This window comes from Pantherophis guttatus, chromosome 3, assembly GCF_059756535.1.
Source record: "Pantherophis guttatus breed Tessera chromosome 3, ASM5975653v1, whole genome shotgun sequence".
NCBI classification, from domain to species: domain Eukaryota; kingdom Metazoa; phylum Chordata; class Lepidosauria; order Squamata; family Colubridae; genus Pantherophis; species Pantherophis guttatus.
The window spans coordinates 148,389,278-148,410,542 of NC_142065.1; the positions used below are offsets into that span (position 1 = coordinate 148,389,278).

At 39.4% G+C, this 21,265-nt stretch overlaps 1 protein-coding gene across 3 annotated transcripts in view; it reads left to right on the forward strand.

Moving 5' to 3' along the window:
• PHACTR1 (phosphatase and actin regulator 1) overlaps positions 1 to 21,265 on the forward strand; it is a 258,904-nt gene that overhangs the window by 112,152 nt on the left and 125,487 nt on the right. Inside the window, exon 1 of one of the 3 annotated variants that reach the window (XM_060682106.2) lies at positions 796 to 965. The exons of the other annotated variants lie outside the window; for them this stretch is intronic. The gene's annotated coding sequence lies outside the window, so the exon portion shown is untranslated. Of the gene's footprint in view, positions 1 to 795; positions 966 to 21,265 lie in introns of those variants that run through there. 3 annotated transcript variants of the gene reach the window in all.

The following is a 21,265-nucleotide window of genomic DNA, read 5'->3' on the forward strand; positions in this document are numbered from 1 at the left end:
TTTTTGGTCTGGTCCCCTTACTGGGGCTGACAGTCTTGTTTTGCAGAATTTCAAAATGCACACAATGGCATAGTTATCTTGTGATAAAATCCCATTTGAGGTGCACAAGTTTTTAGAATTAACTCTCTGGTCCCTTCAGGCAAGGTGAGAAAGTGGTCTTCTGTCCCCAAAATGGCAGTCCTAGGCTAATGTCATTGTCTTCAGGATTTCCTATACATTGACTTTCTCATTTGCAGCTTGTGTGCAGGTAAAACAAGGTTTCCAGATGAGAGCTTGTTTTTAATCTTACAATCATGGACTTGTATAGAGCCATCCCTGTCCTCCCTTGTAAACCTTTTAAAGTTTTTCTACTACTTTGGCTTGTTGGTTTGAATTGAAGCAGGACGTAGATAGAAAATGAATAAAACGGAAGTTTCCCGAAATAGAGTATTTTTGAAGGCAACTGTTTGCTTTTCCTTGAATGTACATTCCGATGTTGGTTTGATTTGATTTTGCTTTCCTACCTGTGGCTTCCAGATTACACACACACCCCTCTCCCCACAACAACCTTAGCAGCATTTGAATTATATAATTGTGCTGCTTGGCATCATGTGACTGTCTGAGTAATTCCCTGCAGAAGGAGACAAACTGCATATTAAAAAGCAGAACAAATTGTGTTTTAAAACACCCAACTCCCTCCTCTTTCCCCCCCACCCCCACCCCCACCCCCACCAAAATAAAGAGCTTGCTGTTTCCATGTGAATATATCTGAAGGATTTGAGTGCTGAAACAGCCACATGGTGATTTGAACTATCCTGGTGCTGGATGGGGCAATTAGGCAAAGGGAATAGGCTAGACATGTGATTTGCTCACCCTTCCCTTCCTAAGGATGCCATGCTTTTGAACCTGTTTTCATCTTATCTGCCACGAAATGAATTGCTCCTCGGAGACCCTATCCCGGAGTTAGGAACTGTTGACTGGTAGAGGTAAGTGCATCTCATTCTTTATTCCTTCAAGACTGTCACTACATGATGACTTTTTCCAGGGACTGTGTGCCGTGCAGGGTTGTGTGTGTGAGAGACAGGAAGAGGGGGGGGAGAGGGAGAGGGAGAGAGACAGGCAGGCAGGCAGGCAGGCAAGCAGGCAGGCAGGCAAGCAGAGAGATAGACAGACAAACAGAAGTGAGATGGACTGCCTTAGCTAATAGTCTGGAGATAGGAAGAGAGGGAGGGAGGGAGGAGATGGGAATGAGAAGGAGGGAGGCAGGGAAAGAAGGAGAGGGAGGGAGGGAGGGAGGGAGGGAGGAAGGAAGGAGATGGGAATGAGAAGGAGGGAGGGAGGGAAAGAATGAGAAGGAGGGAGGGAAGGAGGGAAGGAGGAAGGAAGGAGATGGGAATGAGAAGGAGGGAGGGAGGGAAAGAATGAGAAGGAGGGAGGGAAGGAGGGAAGGAGGAAGGAAGGAGATGGGAATGAGAAGGAGATGGGAATGAGAAGGAGGGAGGGAGGGAAAGAATGAGAAGGAGGGAGGGAAGGAGGAAGGAAGGAGATGGGAATGAGAAGGAGGGAGGGAGGGAAAGAATGAGAAGGAGGGAGGGAAGGAGGGAAGGAGGAAGGAAGGAGATGGGAATGAGAAGGAGATGGGAATGAGAAGGAGGGAGGGAGGGAAAGAATGAGAAGGAGGGAGGGAAGGAGGGAAGGAGGAAGAAAGGAGATGGGAAGGAGAAGGAGGGAGGCAGGGAAGGAAGGAAGGAAGGAAGGAAGGAAGGAAGGAAGGAAGGAAGGAATTGAAAGTCAGGCAACTTCTTCCACAACCTTGCTTCAATGCTGCAGTAATTTAAGAGGTTGCAATTTGGATTACTCAAATTTATTTTGGGTCCCTTTGCTGTAAGTTAGCATTTAAATCAGGGCCTCACGTCCCTCCTTTCTTCCCCCTATCAGTTGAACCTAAAATAAGGGAATGTCTGTCACTCTGACTGTACTATGGGTGGAGATAGAAACTGTAGGTGTATTTTCAGAACTGAGACTTAAAGGGACTTGTTTATTTTTAGGTCACACAGCTGTTGGCAGAGAGAATGTAAAGTAAGCTCTGGAGACTCAGAGAACAGATAGGTAGACATGATTGAGATGGTAAAGCATGTGCATCTTTCTTGTTCTGCAGGTGAATATCCCTTCTAATCCATGCTCACTTCAAGTACAAATGTTGTGTTAAAGTTTCAGAAGGCTTCTGGTCAGATTGTCTGGAAGAGCATGTTGCTTGAAGGTAGCAATTGGCTACATCTCTCAAATAGAAGCAAGCATGAGTGAACAGGGATCAGAACCTGAAATGCTAAGACAGACAAACCAGGAATGTGTCACCAAAATTGAAATATGTGGTACAGGTAGTCCTCGACCTGTATGACCACAATTCGGCCCCAAATTTATGTTGCTAAGGGAGACGGCTGTTAGGTGAGCCTTGCCCCATTTTACAACCTTTCCTGCCGCAGATGTTAAGTGAATCACTGCAGTTGTTAAGTTAGCAACAAGGTTGTAAAATGAACCTGGCTTCCTCATTGACTTTGCTTGTCCGAAGTTTGCAAAAGGTGATCAGATGAGCCTGGGACACTGCAACCATCATAAATATGAACCAGTGGTCAAGCATCCAAATTTTGATCATGTGACCACGGGGATGTTGCAATAATCATAAGTGTGAAAAATGGTCATAAATCACTTTTTTCAGTGCCATTGTAACTTTGAATGGTCACTAAATGAATGGTTGTAAGTCAAGGACTATACCTGATTCAGGTATGTGGGTATAGATCAGAGGTGAGTTTCAGCAGGTTCTGACCAGTTCTGGAGAACTGGTAGTAGAAATTTTGAGTAGTTCGAAGAACTGGTAAATACCACTTCTGACTGGCCCCGCCCCCATCTATTTTCTGCCTCCTGAGTCACAGCTGATCAGAAGGAAATGGGGATTTTGCAGTATCCTTCCCCTGCCACGCCCACCAAGCCATGCCCACAGAACCGATAGTAAAAAAAATTGAAACCCACCACTGATATAGATGCAAGGAACTTCTCATAGTACTCAGCCAATATATTATTGATTCTTGCTACTGTATGGGGCCTGAAAGCCTGCACTTTCCCATGAGAAAGCAACAGAGATAGAAGGATATTGCCCCAGAGTTATGTGGTTTCTGAGTGTGTATCTAGGGGCATGATACAGGCTAGGCATAGAGTCCCCACAACTATAAAATTTGTCAGTGCAAATGACATGATATTTTCAGCATCATGGATTGCCTACCAACTGCAGTTCTGTTTTCATGCCGTACTCAAAGTTTTCATCTGATAATAACCGTTTCTGCAAATAGGCATTTCCTGAGAAACTGTAGCACAAGAAGATTAGGGATATATGAGGACTAGAGAGAGCTTTGAAGAAGGAAAGCATGTTATGTAAATGTCAGCTTAGCCGAGAAAGAGAAGAGGGAATGAGAGAGATACTCAAGATTGCCCTATTTTGATTCTCTTTGGTTATAAGAGAGAGAAAAGGAAAGAAATTCAGGCTTTATAGGGACGGAGGAAGGGAGGGAGGGAAGGAGGGGAGGAAGGAAGGAAGGAAGGAAGGAGGGAGGGAGGGAAGGGGAAAGGAAAGGAAAGGAAAGGAAAGGAAAGGAAAGGAAAGGAAAGGAAAGGAAAGGAAAGGAAAGGAAAGGAAAGGAAAGGAAAGGATTCTGTTATCATACCTTGCAACCAGAAAATATACCAATAATTTTTCTGGGGTCTGTTGCCTGATTTGTCCAATTTTAAAGGGCTGACAGTAGAAGAGAGAAAGAATGGAGGATATTTTCATGAAACTCACAAGATGCTAAAAATAGATCGTGGTAGTTGTAATCTGTCAAGTAAATTTCAAAGACTGTTCTAAGAATCAGCTAGGTGCTTGCTTTTCTTAAATAATGTAGAGGAAGCTTGGGGAGAATGGCTTCAGGATTTATTTCTATTCCTGGCTATCAGAGCCATTTGGATTATTTTGCATACCTAACAATGTAATGTGCTGTATCTATGTATATGTGTTTCTACTTTCCCTCATGTTGTATCTGGGCTTGGGAGAGGGGGTGTACGTCAGTGGTGGGTTGTCCCCGGTTCGCACCGGTTCTATAGAATCGGTAGTAAAGCCGGTGGGAGGCTCCGCCCACCGATCCCAACGTCATCAAAACGCTTCTGTGCATGTGCGTGGTCCCGTTGCAAACCGGTAGTAAAGGTAAGTAGAACCCACCCCTGACCTGGAACCATGATTGTCAACACCTTTTTATGAGAGGGGGGCTGCTGCAGTGCCCCCTTCTAAAGAAACCAGGTACTGTAACTACAATTCAGAACAAAGCAGCCAGTGTACAAAGCCAAACATGATGCTAGGAACATGATATACCTCTGCTACAGCGCATGAATGGGCTACTAGTTGGTTTCCAGGTACAATTTAAAATGTTGATTTTTGACTTATAAAATTCTTTATGTCTTGGTTCCTGGGTGGTTTTAAGACCTCTTTCTCCCACTTGAATCATCCCGATCTGTCTATTAATACACATATTGTTTGACACATATATTTATGAGTTTGAGTGACCCAAAGTTATTTTGCAAGGATATTTTGGTGAAACATTTTTTTTCTTTGCTTCTTTGTTTGATTTGGGACTCATCTGTGCTCCCACCAACTAAACATGGAGGAAATGGAATAATTTGGTGGTTCCCAAAACTCTGTAATTATAGGCAACGACTTGATTGGTTTTCATTAGTTTTCATAACATTATGTGGTTGAGATTAAAAGTACATTTTTGTTTATTCTCAATATTAGTCTAAAATTGAAATGATTGGGAAACTACATTTGTTCAGAACATCTTAATTGTGACTGTGCTACTCTATTGAGCCTTTCATATTAAACAATTGCAGTTCAGATAGTCCTTGACTTAGGACCAGAATTGAGCTCAAAAGTTCTGTTGCTAAGCAAGACGTTTATTGAGTGAGTTTTGCACCATTTTACAAACTTTCTTGCCACAGTTGTTAAGTGAATCACTGCAATTGTTAAGTTAGAAACACAGTTGATAAGTGAATCTGGCTTTCCCATTGACTTTGCTTGTCAGAAGGTCACAAAAGGTGATTGCATGACCCCGGGACACTTTCAACCGTCATAAATATAAGTCAGTTGCCAAGTGATTGAATTTTGATTGTGTGACCATGGGATGCTGCAATGTGAAAAATTGTGAATAAGTCACTTTTTTCAGTGCGGATGTAACTTCGAATGCTTACTAAACAAACTGTTTTAAGTAGAGAATTATCTCTGTTTGATTATGTTTTCTTCCATTGTCAACACCTCAAAATAGTTGAAATTCTTGGTAAAAAAAACTCAAATCTGTGTTGGCTGGAATACTGTTTTGTTTTGTTTTTTGAAATAGAAGAAAGCTTTTAACAAAAAAAAATCAAGTTTTAACACTGATCTCTGAATGTGTTAGAACCTTTAGTTGTTTATTATGAATAATTTTCTCCAGCAATTCACCTAAAATGTAGTTTACTCGTAGTAGATCTGAGGCTGAACATCTTTCTTCATTCACTTTGGCTGTTCCACACTCACAGGGATGAAACTAAAAGACAACAAGAACAACAATACTATATAGCTACAGCATCGTTCATGCCTTTGTATATGCATGTGTTCCTACTTAAATCAGCCGAGCAAGTGCTTTCAATATAATACAACAGTGTGTACTGTTTTTCAAAAACCTTGGTATTTTGCTACTGGTTTCAAATGGAAAAACAAAGTAACCACTCAAGAGAACAAATGCCTTTCCCAACTCCCAGTTCTAAATTGAAATTATGCCTTTGTGAGAAGGACTAAGAGGTGGCTTGCCAGCATGTAATTCATGCTAATGAAACCTTTACTATTATATGTAGTAATTTTATGGGGATATATTTGTCTCTCCCAAGATCAGTGGGATTTAACTGGTCAAAGAATCCCTAAATGATACCTGTTTAGGCTTTTCACAGTCTGTACACAACATACTTTTACTGTTGAGCAGTTGTTTTGTAACTGGCATACTTTTCCTTGTTTTGGAAAAACCTTCCATCCTGCAAAACTCTCTAAATTACAGGGGTTCACAAACAAGATTAAGCAGCGATAGAAAATAAGCATGATATTTATACATCAGGGACTGTTGCCCTGGGGAAAAATTGGAGGTGGGAATGTTATGTAATTGCCTTCAACTCCTGAAGGGAAAGTAGGGTATAAATGGATGCACACAGGATTAAATATCTAAGTATTTCTTGAGGAAAAAATTGTAAGAGCAGGTTGAACTGTTTTAGGAATAGAAACCTTCCAAAATGAGTGTGTGTGTGTGTATACATATAAAACTCTCATTGTGTTTATGTTTTTCTTTTTTGTACCCTCAATTTAGCCCAAATTGTTCATTTTATTACAACAATTTTTGAGTCAAGGTACCTAACATCTGCTAACTTAAAGAATGCATAAAAGATCCGGGACAAATTATTCCTGTGGAATTGAAATTTTCACAATGTTCACACCAGTTTTATTTGCAAAGTTGAGTCCTTTGAAGTGTTCTTCCCTGCAGTCCCTGTGTTCATGGGATTGTGATTTCTTTTCTTTTTTGTATATTTTTTATTTTATTTTTAAATATTCATCAACATCAATACATGAACAGGATGGCATCTGGGTATCGTTCATGTTGAGGATATTATTGAGTTACACCCGAAGTTGTGGCTTATAAAGCAGAGTACCGTTAGAGTTTTACGCACGGAAACGGTTTGAGAGTAATTGTGAATAACATACAGACAAACTGGGTTTTATAGCATTTTACTTTTAGGGAAAAGCAAAATCATAGTCCTTTAACAATCCAAGTCTTAGCCATATAAAGTGCAATATAAGATCAATCCAGGGTTATAAAATCTTCTTACCAGTTTGTAGAAAAATACAAGGAACGATCAGGAACAATATAAAAACAGTTCAATAAATATCAGAAAGCAGTAAATAAATAATCATGATCAAACAATTGACCATATAGAGAGATCAAAAAGAGTTACAGCGTAGCAGCAGGTAAAAATGGTGTAGTGTCCACAACTAACCATACTTTAACTCTCCTTAAATACATTGGCTACAGAACTCAGCCAATCAGGATGCACAATGACTCAGCACAGTTCTTAAAGCTACATAATACATTCACATAATACAAACATACAATGTTGGCTTATATATTTCCTGGCCAACCAATTAGGCAATAACCATTTCCTAATAGTTCATTTTGATACAAATAATAATAACATTAATAAATATATTAATGTTATTAAATATTTATTTATACAAAAATAATTTTTGTAACCTTAATGGGTTTTTTTTATTTATTGTTAAATTTATATTGCCGCCTATTCGCCCATGGCGACTCAAGGTGGCTTACAGAATATAAAAACCGCATTTAAAACAATAAACTAATTTAAAAAATCAAATAAATTAATATAATAATAAAATCATAATAAAATCACTCCCCATCCCACACCCCACCCCTCCATCCTTGCAACAGCAGATCACACAAGCCATTTAATGGGTTCCATCCCACTCTGGATTCCCCAGGCCCACTTAATACACCCATTTGCATTAAAATATAATCTTTCATTATTTAGTTGTTCAGAATTTCAATGTGCCATTCTAATGCCAATCACAATATTATTTGAGCATACATAGTAATACCATCTTTCAACGTCTAGTCTTTCCATCGGGTTATTTCTTTTATTCTATTATATAAAAATGTGTATACTAATATTCCGCCTATTTCTTATTTCTACCTCTATTCAAGCTTCTAGTCAGGCCACCATTACTAGTCCTAGTGTTGATACACATATTTGTATTGAAATATAATCCTTCATTGTTTAGTTTTTCAATGTTTTAATATGCCATTTTAATGCCAGTCACTATATTATTTAAACAAACATAATAATACCATCTTTCAACATCTAATCTTTCCATCTAGCTATTGCTTTTATGCTATTATATAAAAATGTGTATTCTTATATCTACCTCTATTCTAGCTTTTAGTCAAGCCACCATTATATTAAAAGGCATTTCCTTTCTATCCACCATCTCCTGCCTGTTTTAATACTTCAATTCTTATTCCTTTTTTATTTGTTTTTTGGCTTGCCTCCCATATTCCTTTGTGACTTTTGATGCTCCCTGTCAGCTTCCACAATAAAACTCAATGGGGAAGCTGGCAGGAAATTGGAAATCAGTCTTGTTCTCACTGCTTTGTTACCCATTCATGGTCATTCTGTTACCAATTTAGTTAAATAAATATTGATTTATTATTTAAGTTTGTTGGCCACTACATTATTTTTCTACATACAATCTACAATTATGACATATACTTTTCTTAGATGATAACAGGACCATCCAACATCAGGGTAAAAAAAAATATGGTTATCCTAAAATGTAATGATAATTGTGGTCACATTCCTTTTGTCTCAGTGGATGATTCAACAGGTCAAATTCTGTCTAATGGGAAATAGGAATAGCATTGATGAACAGGAGGAAGAACTGCAACCAAGGCAAAGGACAAATTTTTAAAAAATCTGAATCTGGGGCAGAAATGTAATTTGAATAAGCATCTCAGATATGACCCTCCCTAATTCTCGTGAAGTTAAAAAGAGAGGAGCAGGAAGTACATTCAGACTGACAAGATTCTGTTACTTTAACCTTATAATAAAGTAGTGTTAGTATTTATATCTCTGACATCCTAGTCTGATCTATCTTGAAGGGCTGAAGAAATATTGCAGCAGTCACATATTCCCATATTAGTTCTGTAACATGTCTATGATTCTTGAAGGCGGTTCATAGTTAGATGAATAGGGTGGTACATCCACTCCATGGATGGAAGGACAAATAACATTCATTCCCCCCATCATCCAGTCACAACTGATGAAGTTCCTTGGATCAGAAGCAAAATATCATCTTCTTCCTCAAGAAAAAGCAGCCCAGTTACCTTTTCAAAAAGCAACACTTTGGAGCAGTTATGACCTGGATGACCGAGAATCTCCCCATAGACATATTTCCTCATAGTTCTACCCTTGGAGGGGCATTGTTAGCATAAAGGAGAAAAGAGTGCACATTCCATAATTTGATTACTTGATCTGTGTCTTAGCAGAATGGCATGGGACCAGTGGTGGGATTGAAATAATTTAACTACTGCTTCTCTGTCCTAATGACTGGCTGGGTGGGTGTGGCCATGGTGGGCCTGGCCAGGGGATGTGACAGCAGCATTCGGCCTCCTGCACCCCCCTGGGAGCAAAAACAGGCCACTGGAGGGCACACCGCCACTCCATGCCCCGTTTTGGGCCTAGTAGGCCTCCCTGCAGCCTGCTGGGAGCAAAAATGGGCTGTGCGGGGGCCGCGCCAGACCCCCCTCATGCCCCATTTTGGGCCTAGTAGGCCTGCCTGCACTTACCTGGGAGCCAAAATGCAGTGTGTGGGAACTCCTAGAAGGGGTGGGGCAGGGAGGGGAGGGGCCAGCCAGCAATTTAACAATCGGTTTGCCCAAACCGGGCCGAACCGGCTGAATCCCACCACGGCATGGGACCAACTATGGGAGAAGCAGGTTTGGCTGTGTGAATTTCTGTGGTAAAAGTTCTAGCAACCGATACACATTTCAAGGGCGAAGGAGAGCTATATTATTCAAGCTAGATCATAGTTTGATATTTTATTACCTTGAAAGTTCTGTTTGCTTTCAAACGGTCTTGCCATGCTCTGTTTTGAAAAAGTACAGGCCAGCTTAAGATTTTCTCATCAAAACATTACTTCATTTTAATCAGAAAACAAGCAAATGTGGAATGCCTCAAAGCTTGAAAACTGAAGCTTTCCAGACACGACAGGATTATTCCTGTTTATATTTTTCCATTCCTACATAGGAGAGAACTATGAAAACATACAATCCTATAAAGGAGAAGTATTGGACTTCCCCCCCCCCCAAAAAAAACTTTGTGATGCTCTATTTTTCCCAAAGGATCTCTTGCTGTTGATTTTGGCACATTGGTATCTGTGGAGATTCTCAGTCATCCAGGTCATAGTTGTCTCAAAGGTGCTTTTTTCTTCAAAAGGCAACTGGATTGTTTTTTCCTTGAGGAAGAAGACTAAAACGTTTCGCTTCTTATCCAAGAAGCTTCATCAGTTCTGATGGCAGGAAGATGGAAGGACAGGTACAGACAGCTGAAAGTGGATGGAGGGTGGATGGAAGGATAGGTTCTGATAAGATGGTGAAGGGGGATGGAAGGTTTGGGGATGGAAGAATGACTGCAAAGAAATACAATCCTTCCATTTCACCCACCAACTCCTGTCCTATCAGAACCTTATAGATTTATAGAACTCTGCTTCACCTAATGGAAATTACCTATAACTTTACTTAATCAATTGCTAGGTAACATTAAAACGTATTTAATAATATGAAACATAGTTATGCTGTGATCATATACAAGAGGATGACAGCAGAAATCTTATTACATTAACATTGCCTCATTTTTTTGATCAGGTAACTTTCCTTAGAAGACAATGAAGTATTGCAGTGATTTTGTCAGTTAAATTAACAGACATTTAATTCTTTTTGGGGGTGGAGCTTTAGTGCAGGCATGAGATTATTAAACAGTTTAAACATTCCACCATCTTCAGAGCCAGTGTATTGAATGTAATAGGTTTATGGATACTACAGCCTCATGGAATAATCTCCATATTTTGAAATTTTCCTATTTTGGCAAAGAGGATACATACATACATACACAACACTATTGTTGTTCTTGCATTAGAAGCACCTATTATGAATAATAGTATCTAGTGGGAATTTGTCCTCTAGAGCATCTATTGTAATTTTGAGTGGAGCTCAGAAATCCTAAATTTGAAATTTAACACCCCTGGGAGGCATATAATCATTTAATAATATTAGGGCAATCTTATTTGTTCTCCTAAATATCTCTATAAGAAAAGAGGAATTACAGTCCAGGTTTATTTGCACTGCCTCCAGATGCCATGTTAGGTTTAACAAGATAGCCAAGCCCCCCAAAAAGAAGGCCCATAGAATGTAATTTCCTTGCTGGAATAACCCAAGATCTAAAACCAGATAAATAATTTGTATTGGTTTTCTCTGAATCCAAGTTTCTAACGAATATACTAATTTGTATAATTTTAGCAACTCTAGGGAATCCATGTCAGTTGTTTGAGCATTCCATCCTATTAAATTCCAAACCAAGATAGATGAGTTATTTACAGATCCCTGACTTAATTGTCATGTTCAGTCCTTATTGCTGTTTACAAAACCAGAATGACATGACTCATTTATAGCTTGTGCATTATTAGCATCATTTTGAGTAGGTAACTGATGGGTAGGCTTGTTTTTATTTAGTCTTTGACTATCTGGACTGGAGGCTAAAACATACAATGAACGGTTGCAGGAACTGGGCATGGCTAGTCTAGTCAAGAGAAGGACCAGAAGGACCAGGGGAGGCTTCCGGTTTGACGTCACGGTGAGACAATCGGGGAAATAGCGGGCTCTGACGAGCCCCACGAAAACCCCGGCTGCCGAACCATCGCCGATGGTTCTTCGGACCAGAACCGTCCTGCAGGGACGGGGGAAAAGAAGAGGTACCTCAGACGACCAAGAGGAACAGGCAAGTTCCTCGGAGGTCAGAGGGAACCCTCTGGGAGTCGGCAGCGGGGAGCGGCAGCCATGGCGGCTGTCACGAAGCTGGGACAAACCGGGCAAGTGATGTGCAGGAGGAAAGTGGAAAAGAGCAATGCCTTTTGAAGCCGGGTGAGTGACAACCAACCCAGACTTGAAACAACATTTGGAGTAATGGCTTTTATTAGTAAGACCCCCTAGCCTTAAAACAACAGCTGAGGAGCTTTGGGGCATAGAAGATTTTAAGACTTTAAAAGAAAAGAAAAAGACCCGACTGAAAATTGATATTTGAATAGATTAAATTGGAAAAATAAACATTGAGACTTGGTTCAAAATTGAATAACTTTAAATTTGAAGTTAAACCAATTCTTCTCTTAATCAGGAAAATATAACTATGATACAGTTTTGCTTCATAAGGAGCAAGTCATTAAAAGTATTTCCTAGCTCAGTTCCTTCAGGTAAGGAATTCCTGTCTACTATTGAATTGTATAAATTACATCTATCTAGAGGGGTTGCAGAAATGCTCTTAAAATATCTAATTACTCCAAGCCCTGAAGGAAGTATTTAAATTCATAAACCCTGTGTGCCTTATTATTAAGTTACCAGTGCTCTTGCTGTCACACCATTATAATACAAGAATCTCACCTTTAAAATATCATCTGAAACAAATCTAAGTGGGGTGAAAGTTTGACAAAGATGCACAAAATGCCATCTTTGTTTCATCTATGCGAGGAAGTTAATAAATGCCAGCCTAATATTTTTTCGTGTTTGCAGCACCTTCTGCATGGAACGTTTCTCTTAATTCTCTGAAGAACAGAGTTTGCTGAGCTATTTGCTAGATGATTTTGTTCAGCAATAATGTCTCAACAGCTATTGGACATTGCTGGATTAGAAGACCTATATTGGTCATTTCAATCTTGTCAGAGGCTTCCTTTACTGGGTACTTTATTTGCTTCCATCTTCTTCTTGGGTGGCTTTTCAATTGCTCTGTTGTTTCTTTTGGCAGCTATTCCAAAAAAGTTTAAATAGATTACTGTACTTCCGTTTAAAAGCCCAATTGGCAATAGCAATGCTCTTCCAGTTTTTACTTTTCCATTCTTGATTTTCCGCTTTTGCTTTCTTTTTCCTTTTCCTTCTCTTGGTTTTCGCCTGGGACTTTACTTTGTTTTCTCTCTTCTTACTTGTAAAATGAGTCTGGGTTTGGGAACGAATATGCATTACTGAATTATCATCAAATGCTGTGTTTTTCTGTGGTCTAACCTCATTTGAGACTAATTTAATAAGGGACGGCAGTAGATCATTTGAAGTAGATAGAAATTCCTTCAGAATCATCAGATGACCACTTCATGATAAATTAGTTAAAAGCCTCATGTTGTTATCCTAAGGCTTCTGTAATCTTTTGCAAACAGAAATCCCCTGAATCCCTCAAATAAATTACCTCATTTGCCAATAAGGAGTCCCAACCCATGTGGCTCTAAGTGGTTCAAGTTGCCTTGGTATGGAACTCTAATTGTTACAGATTGGGCTCTTAATATACATGTTTGCACCATAAGTATGATATTGTCCCTGTGTTTTCCATAGTCTTAGAGTTTCTCTCAGCAATAGCTATTTCCTCAACAATATTTGGAGTATTGGAGGTCCTCTAATCTAGGATGTTGGTAATATTTGTCCAAGAGTAATAAGGACCCAAAGACCATTCCCATAGCTATGTTGTTTTTGTTTCCATTTTCTTTTGGGTTGCTATCCTGGTCACCAGGGTTTATTGAGATTACAATAGCAAAAGATGGTAATCTTGACCGTTGTTGAGATTTCTTGTACACATCAACATATACACGTTTTCAGGCACTGTACATAACCTCTTTTGTTTGAAGCCATCTCTAATGATGGCCATTATTTTAGCATCTGAGCTGTTCCTTCATGAGCTTTGTTTGTAAACAGCTTTCAATAAGTACCTACAGAAGTTCTACAAAGAGAGGACTGTTACTTTAAAAATTCAGATTGAAATTGCAGAGTCTCTCTTTGTAAATTTCTTCTAGAATAGAATAGAATAGAATAGAATAGAGTAGAATAGAATAGAATAGAATAGAATAGAATAGAATAGAATAGAATAGAATAGAATAGAATAGAATAGAATAGAATAGAATAGAATAACAGAGTTGAAAGGAACCTTGGAGGTATTCTAGTCCAACCCCCTGCTTAGGCAGGAAACCCTATACCCGTGATGGCGAACCAATGGCACGGGTGCCACAGGTGGCATGCGGAGCCATATCTGTGGGCACATGAGCATTGCCCTAGCTCAGCTCCAGCGCGCATGTGCGCACTGGCCAGCTGATTTTTAGGCCTTCCGGGCCCACTGGAAGTCGGGAAATGGGCCATTTCCGGCCACCGGAGGGCCTCTGGGGGTTGGGGAAGGCTGTTTTCACCCTCCACAGGCTCCAAGGAAGTCTCTGGAATCTGGGGAGGGTGAAAAATTGGCCTAGTGGGCCCATCGTTAACCTTTTCATGTGCCAAAAGCTGGGTAGCGTGGGGGAGGTCGCGTGCGCATGCGCGGGGGTGCAGGGTAGGGGGGCATTGAATTATGGGTGTGGGCATACGCGTGCACAACCCCCCCAATCTCCCCACGCTTTTGGCACGCGATGGCAAAAAGGTTAGCCATCCCTGCCCTATACATTTCAGACAAATAGTTATCCAATCTCTTCTTAAAAACTTCCAGTGTTGGAGCATTTACAACTTCTGGAGGCAAGTTGTTCCACTGATTAATTGTTCTAACTGTCAGGAAATTTCTCCTTAGTTCTAGGTTGCTTCTCTCCTTGATTAGTTTCCACCCATTGCTTCTTGTCCTGCCCTCAGGTGCTTTGGAGAATAGCTTGACTCCCTCTTCTTTGTGGCAGCCCCTGAGATATTGGAACACTGCCATCATGTCACCCCTAGTCCTTCTTTTCATCAAACTAGTTAGATGTAACTTAATTAATAGTTTAGATGGCAAAGTTCTTTATGTTCAATTGTAATCTTCAACAGAGTGTTATAGGCCACACAATTGTACAGGCTTCAAGAATGTTGTAACTAGGCTTATTCCAGGGGTTTCAAATAATTTACAAGGCCTTCTATTTCTTTTATTCTGTCGTCCCTCTGAGCAACTTAAGATAAAGTTTCATAAATAATTAGCTTTAGCGATTATGCTCCAAAAGAGGGTAGATATAAGAAAATTTAAGACTCAAAAGCTCACATAAACTCTGGCTGTCTCATTCTCCCCATCTCCTGGAAGTCCCTCAAGTCTGATAAATCATGTGATAAATAAGTATGTAAAACACCTCCACACAAAACTATATGTTGCCTTTGTGGATTTTGGGGCAGCTTTTGATTCAACTGATAGAAACAAACTATGGATTAATCTAAATCAGTTGAAGTAGGGTAGAAGATTATTTGTTTTGATCATGGCTTTACATACCAATAATCAAATTCACGTTAGGCTCATCCCAGCAGGACAGCTGATAGACGATATCAAGACTTTTAGGGGGGTATGGATATGTGTTTTCACATTTGCTATTTAATCTATTTATTAATGATATTGTTCCAGCCTTGAATGGAGATTTTCTTTTTCCAGTTAAAGCAAGAAATAGGAACTTGTCCATATTATTTTATGCAGGTGACTTACTACTTATTTCCCGTTTTCAGATAGGCTTGAGCAGATAGTTAAGAGCCTTGGTTAGCTATTACTCCTTAAATTGTCTAACTATGATTCTGGAAAAATAAACGGTAGTGGTATGGAGTATTGGAGAATATAACCGAAACTTGGGCATCCTTACTAATCCTTTGGGTAGTTGATGCTCTTACTTTCAGGCCCCAAAAATAAAATCTGACAAAGCTTTGGAAGGAATAATAAAGTTCTGGCATACAAATTGTAGTCAACAAATTCCTCCAATCCTAATTCTTCTAAAAACTGTGCTAGTTCTTTATTTTCCATATACATTATTGTTAAGGGGAATTTCTACCCCTCGTGATGTGGAATTCTTTCAGAAGAAGCTCCTCAAAACGATTTTAGGTGTAGTTAATGGTATTCCTATTCCCATTCTCTACACAAAAACTGGTACCCAATTAAAGCTAGAATAATTGTAGGGACATTTAATTATTGCATTAGACTCCTCTCATTATCAGATCCTCAACTTGGCAAGTGGGACAAATGAATTTCTCTACTTCTTCTTGTAACAGTTGGTTTACATTTTTATCCAATCACATACATACCTTTGCGGTTTTTTTCCAGAATTCTTTTTAGATTCAAATAATGCAAACAGTAATCTATTATTTAAAAACAGAGTGCTGGATGTCTGTGCCCAATGAAATTTGATCAGATTATCACAAAATAAAATTGCCCTTTGGTAGGCACATAATAAAACCAAAATTGAGTGCAAACATTATCTGAAATGTGTTATAGTGCTGTTCCTCTGAGGGGTCTAGGCCAACTAGCCACGGCCAACTCATTGCAGGACAAGAGTTAATACTAATATCAAAGAAATGGTGGAATAGAATCATTAAAGAATGATGCAAATGGAGGGACAAAATGAAATGTGAACAACAAAAATTAAAATATTGTGGCAAATTATCCCCTTCCGCTCTCTACGAAGCAGATACAACATTATGGTTCCAGCAAATAACTGGAACAACTAAAGAAGTCCAATTTCTCAATGTCCCAAATAATATGTGCTTCTGCCCTTGTTCTAAGGAAATGATAAAAGATTTTATCCATTATTTATTGTACTGTCCTATTTCCACTTTATTATATGGAAAATTTCTGGAACCCCGTTGATAAAGAAAATCATTTTGGCCTGATTCATATAAAATTGAGTATCTAGAGAATATTCAAGAAGATACTGCTGTACTGCAGTTAGCAAGCTTTGCACTGGCTGCTGCAAAACAGAGAAAATATTTTATCAAAACCTAATGTTTTCTAATGTTATATTTGCTGAAAGGATATTGCTTCAATATTTTTACTGATTTTTGTACACTTTTAATATATTTTTAAATGCCATTTTGTACCACTTTTGTGCAGGTTTAACTTGTCTTTTTTATGACTGGCAGTAAAAACAATAAATAAATTAATTGACTGATAGTAGGCAAAAGGTATGCTGTAAAGAGATATCTCAATTTCAGAAAAAAATCTTGTCTTCTGAAAAAAGAACTGGAAGAAATGCTTCTGAAATGTGCAGAAACCAGACAACCAGAAAAAGAGGGGGGTGGGGGGATAAACAAGGAAAAAGAAAGTAGAGATTTATACCAACCCTATGATTCTATAATTTGATTTTCTGCAACATATTTTTAGGTCTCCTATTTAGCTTGAACATTTTTTTTTATTTCCTGTTCTGGGTTATTTGGAGAATTGAAAGACTACGATGAATAACTTAAAGGCTATGATTAGGAACTTAAAAATGTATTTCTCAGTTTAAATGCTGACAAAGCAAAATAAGAAACCAGACTAACAACAGCTGGAAAAAAGTATCTGCAATAGGATAATTCAACTGTTCAGGGTCTAAGCCCTGAAGTCACTTATATTATCAATAATTTGGCCCTAATCTCATTGAAAATGGGATAGTGGAGGGCATAGTGCATGTTTTCCACCTGACTGGCGCCACAGGGACAGAGATGCTGTTCAACAGGGCCCTGACAAAAACTCTCCTTAAGATGTGCCGAAATAATGTAAACGTTTTTCTTATTGTGTTGCTGTTAACAATAACCAGATACTGGAAGTGGCTTTTATGGTTTTTACAGTGATGAAAACAGGGACAAAAGTGTTGATGCCTGTACTCTGGTAGCATATTCATTGACGTCTCTTTTAAAATAATGTATGACAGGGGTGTCAAACTGGCGGCCCGCAGGCCAGATGCGTCACGCGCAGGCCACACCCACCCCAGCTCCACAAAGGGGAAAAACATCATGATACGTCATGTGACAGCAACATGACGCCACAAGTTTGACATCCATGCTCTATAACGAAGAGCAAAAATTGAGAAATACAGGTAGTCCGCAACTTACAATAGCTCATTTAGGGACCGTTCAAAGTTACAACAGCACTGAAAAGTGACTTATGACTGTTTTTCACACTTACAACCATTGCAGCAGCCCCATGGCCACATGATCAAAATTCAGCCGCTTGGCAACTGACTCATATTTATGATGGCTGCAGGGGTTATGTGATCACCTTTTGCGACCTTCTGACAAGCCAAATCAATAGGGCAGCTGGATTCACTTAACAACCGCGTTACTAATTTAACAACTGCAGGGATTCACTGAACAACTGAGGCAAGAAACGTCGTAAAATGGGGCATAACTCACTTGACACATGTTTCTCATAGCAACAGAAAGTTTGGGCTCAGTTGTGGTTGTAAGTCAAGGACTAATTGCATAGTATGGTCTTATGCCTAGTAGGAACGTGCGAAGCTGATTTTTGTTTTTCCACAAGTCGGTAAGAAAAAGAATGTGACTTGTTTTAAAAAAATGTGTGAATGTGAGAAAATCCTTATTGTCTGTTGAATTAGAAATAGCATATCATACATTAACCAGGCTTTAATTATGGAACAGCCTGCACAAATGAGGAATTGGAGGTTAGTAGCTGAACATGGAAGAGTGATGGGTGGAGTAAAGCATGTCCAAGAATAAATGGAATGATTAAAAAATGAACAGAAAAGGATCTGTGATGTCCCCTTACTGTCCCCTTACTTGTATAATATACTTATGGATAAACATATAAGAGATATTTGGGGTGGCTTCAAAGACATGCTAGATATGGAATATACTACAACTCAATTTATGCTGTTGAAAAGAACAGTCATTATTCCTTTATCTAAACCGAGAAACAGAATGACTATGTGCAGGTAAAAAAATTCCATTTGAATGGGAGCATTTTCCAACTTCCATCAGTTTCCTCATGACTTTCTATGTGGGCAGCTAGTAGGGAATGTCAAAAATCTTCCTTCCTTCCTTTTTTTCTCCCTCCTCTTCCCTCCCTCCCTCCCTCCTTCCTGTCCGACATCTTTTCCTTCCTTGCTTCCTTCCCTGCCTCTCTCCTTTTCCTTCCTTCCTTCTTTCCCTCCATTCCTTCCTGTTCCCTCCTTTCTTTCTCCTTCCTCTCCTTTCCTTCCTTCCTTCCTTCCACCTTCCTCTCTCATTCTTGTCCATCATTTTTCCCTTCCTTGTTTCATTCCCTGTCTCCCTCCTCTTCCTTCCTTCCTGTACCCTCCTTTCTTCCTCCTTCCTTCCTTCCTTCTACCTTCCATCCAGTGGTGGGATTCAATTTTTTTAACAACTGGTTCTGTGGGCGTGGCTTAGTTGGGGGTGTGGTTTGGTGGTCATGTGACTGGGTGGGCGTGGCTAGCTGGTCATGTGACTGGGTGGGCGTGGCTATCTGCATAGGAACTACAGAGGGCTGAAAAAAGTCATTTCTGACTGGTCCTCGCACTTTTGACCGATCCTCGCACTTATGACCATCCTCACATTTATGCCCGTTGCGGCATTCTTAACAACCGTGTCACTCATTTCACAACTGCTTCTCTTCATCATGGTGACAAGATAGGGCAAAAACGTAAAATGTGAGGACAGCCGTAAGTTCGAGGACTGGTCAAAAGTGCGAGGACCAGTCAAAAATAACTTTTTCAGCCCTCTGAGTAGTCTATATGCACAAAAGGATTACCCAGAGGGCTGAAAAAAGTGATTTCTGACTGGTCCTCGCACTTTTGACCGGTCTTTGCACTTATGACTGGTCATCATTTATGCCCATTATAGCATTCTTAACAACCATGTCACTCATTTCACAACTGCTTCTCTTCACCATGGTGACAAGATAGGGCAAAAACGTAAAATGTGAGGACAGTCGTAAGTTCAAGGACTGGTCAAAAGTGCGAGGACCAGTCAGAAATAACTTTTTCAGCCCTCTGAATAGTCCATATGCATAAAAGGATACAGCAATAGAGAGGGATGAAGGAAGGGAAAGGAAATTAGAGTAGGAGTGAGGGTAAGAGAGGGAGGAAGAGAGGAGGAGAAGGAGAAAGGAAGAGGAAGTAGGGAGGAGAAGAAGAGGGGGAGGAAGAGAAAGTAAGAATGAAAGAAAAGAGAGAGGTGGTAGGTTTGAGGAGAAAGATTGCTGTACAATAAAAAAGATGAAAGGGAAGAAAGCCAACCCCAAACAAATATAAAGATATTAAGATAAAGAATGAATTGTTAAATTTTAAAGAATAAAAGAGAACAAATATGAATAAATAACAATAATTAGAAACACACATACAAACATACAATGTATTTTCTTTGAACAGAGTATTTGGCCGGTTCACAAATTTAAACAGTGTTTAGTCATTTCAATTAAATTTACAATTTCTATATTTCCTTTTTGCCATATTTATTCCTCATCTAATTTTGTAAAAAACCAATATTACCCTTCATCCTTATCTCTAATCTTAATCAAATTCAATTTTTCCCTTCTATTCTATATTATACCCCTTCCCATTGTCATCTATTTTTATATCCATCCTCACATTGGTTAATTATATAATATTACAGTTGTTTAATATAAATTCAACATTTTAATATAAATCAATTAGTTATATAACTACCTTTTTTGTATATTAATCAATATGAACATGAATATTCCAATTATTTCCATGCAATCCAATTTCTTACAAATCAATTAATTATATTTACCAATAATAATAAACCAAATAATTTCCCCCATATATTCCTCCAAACCACAACTTAACCATTTCTGCTTTCAACACAATATACAATTAATAGTATCTCAATTATTACAATTCCCTAGTTAAATAGAGCTTTTTTTCTTTTGTGTTTTAAAATCTTGAACTCTCCTCTTTTTCCCTAAATTTCCCATTGTTTGCACCTACCTTTTTTGGTGAGGAAAAAGAAAAGAAATCTGCCTGCCTAATTTTCCAACGTTGCAGCAACTGGGAGCCGATCTAATCAAGGGCTAATTAACCTATGCTGAAGCTCCGGGGGCCAATAAAATTACAAAAAAACACCGAACCGTTTGTTAAATTGCTGGCTCACCTGCCCCTCGCCCACCACTATTTATTGGCAATAAATAGTGGTGCAGAGGGGCGGGGCAAGGGGCGGAGCGAGCCAGCAATTTAACAAAGGGTTCGGCCAAACCCCCTAGAACCGGCAGAATCCCACCACTGCTTCCATCACCTCTATCCTCTGCAGCAGAGGTGGTATTCAGCAGGTTCTGACCAGTTCTGGAGAACCGGTAGCAGAAATTTTGAGTGGTAAATACCACCTCTGACTGGCCCCACCCCCATCTATTCTCTGTCTCCTGAGTCCCAGCTGATTGGGAGGAAATGGGGATTTTGCAGTAACCTTCCCCTGGACTGGGGAGGGAATGAAATTTTACAGTATCCTCCCCCTTGCCACGCCCACCAAGCCATGCAACATCCACCAAGCCATGCCCACAGAACCGGTAGTAAAAAAATTTGAATCCCACCACTGCTCTGCAGCAACGAAAGATGAATCTATCCCCGCTTCTAAAGTTTGTTTTCCTACAGTTATTGGAAGATTGCTATCTTATAGTCCCCCCAGTGACAATCCCCTCTTCTGTAGGCTAAATATACCCAGAT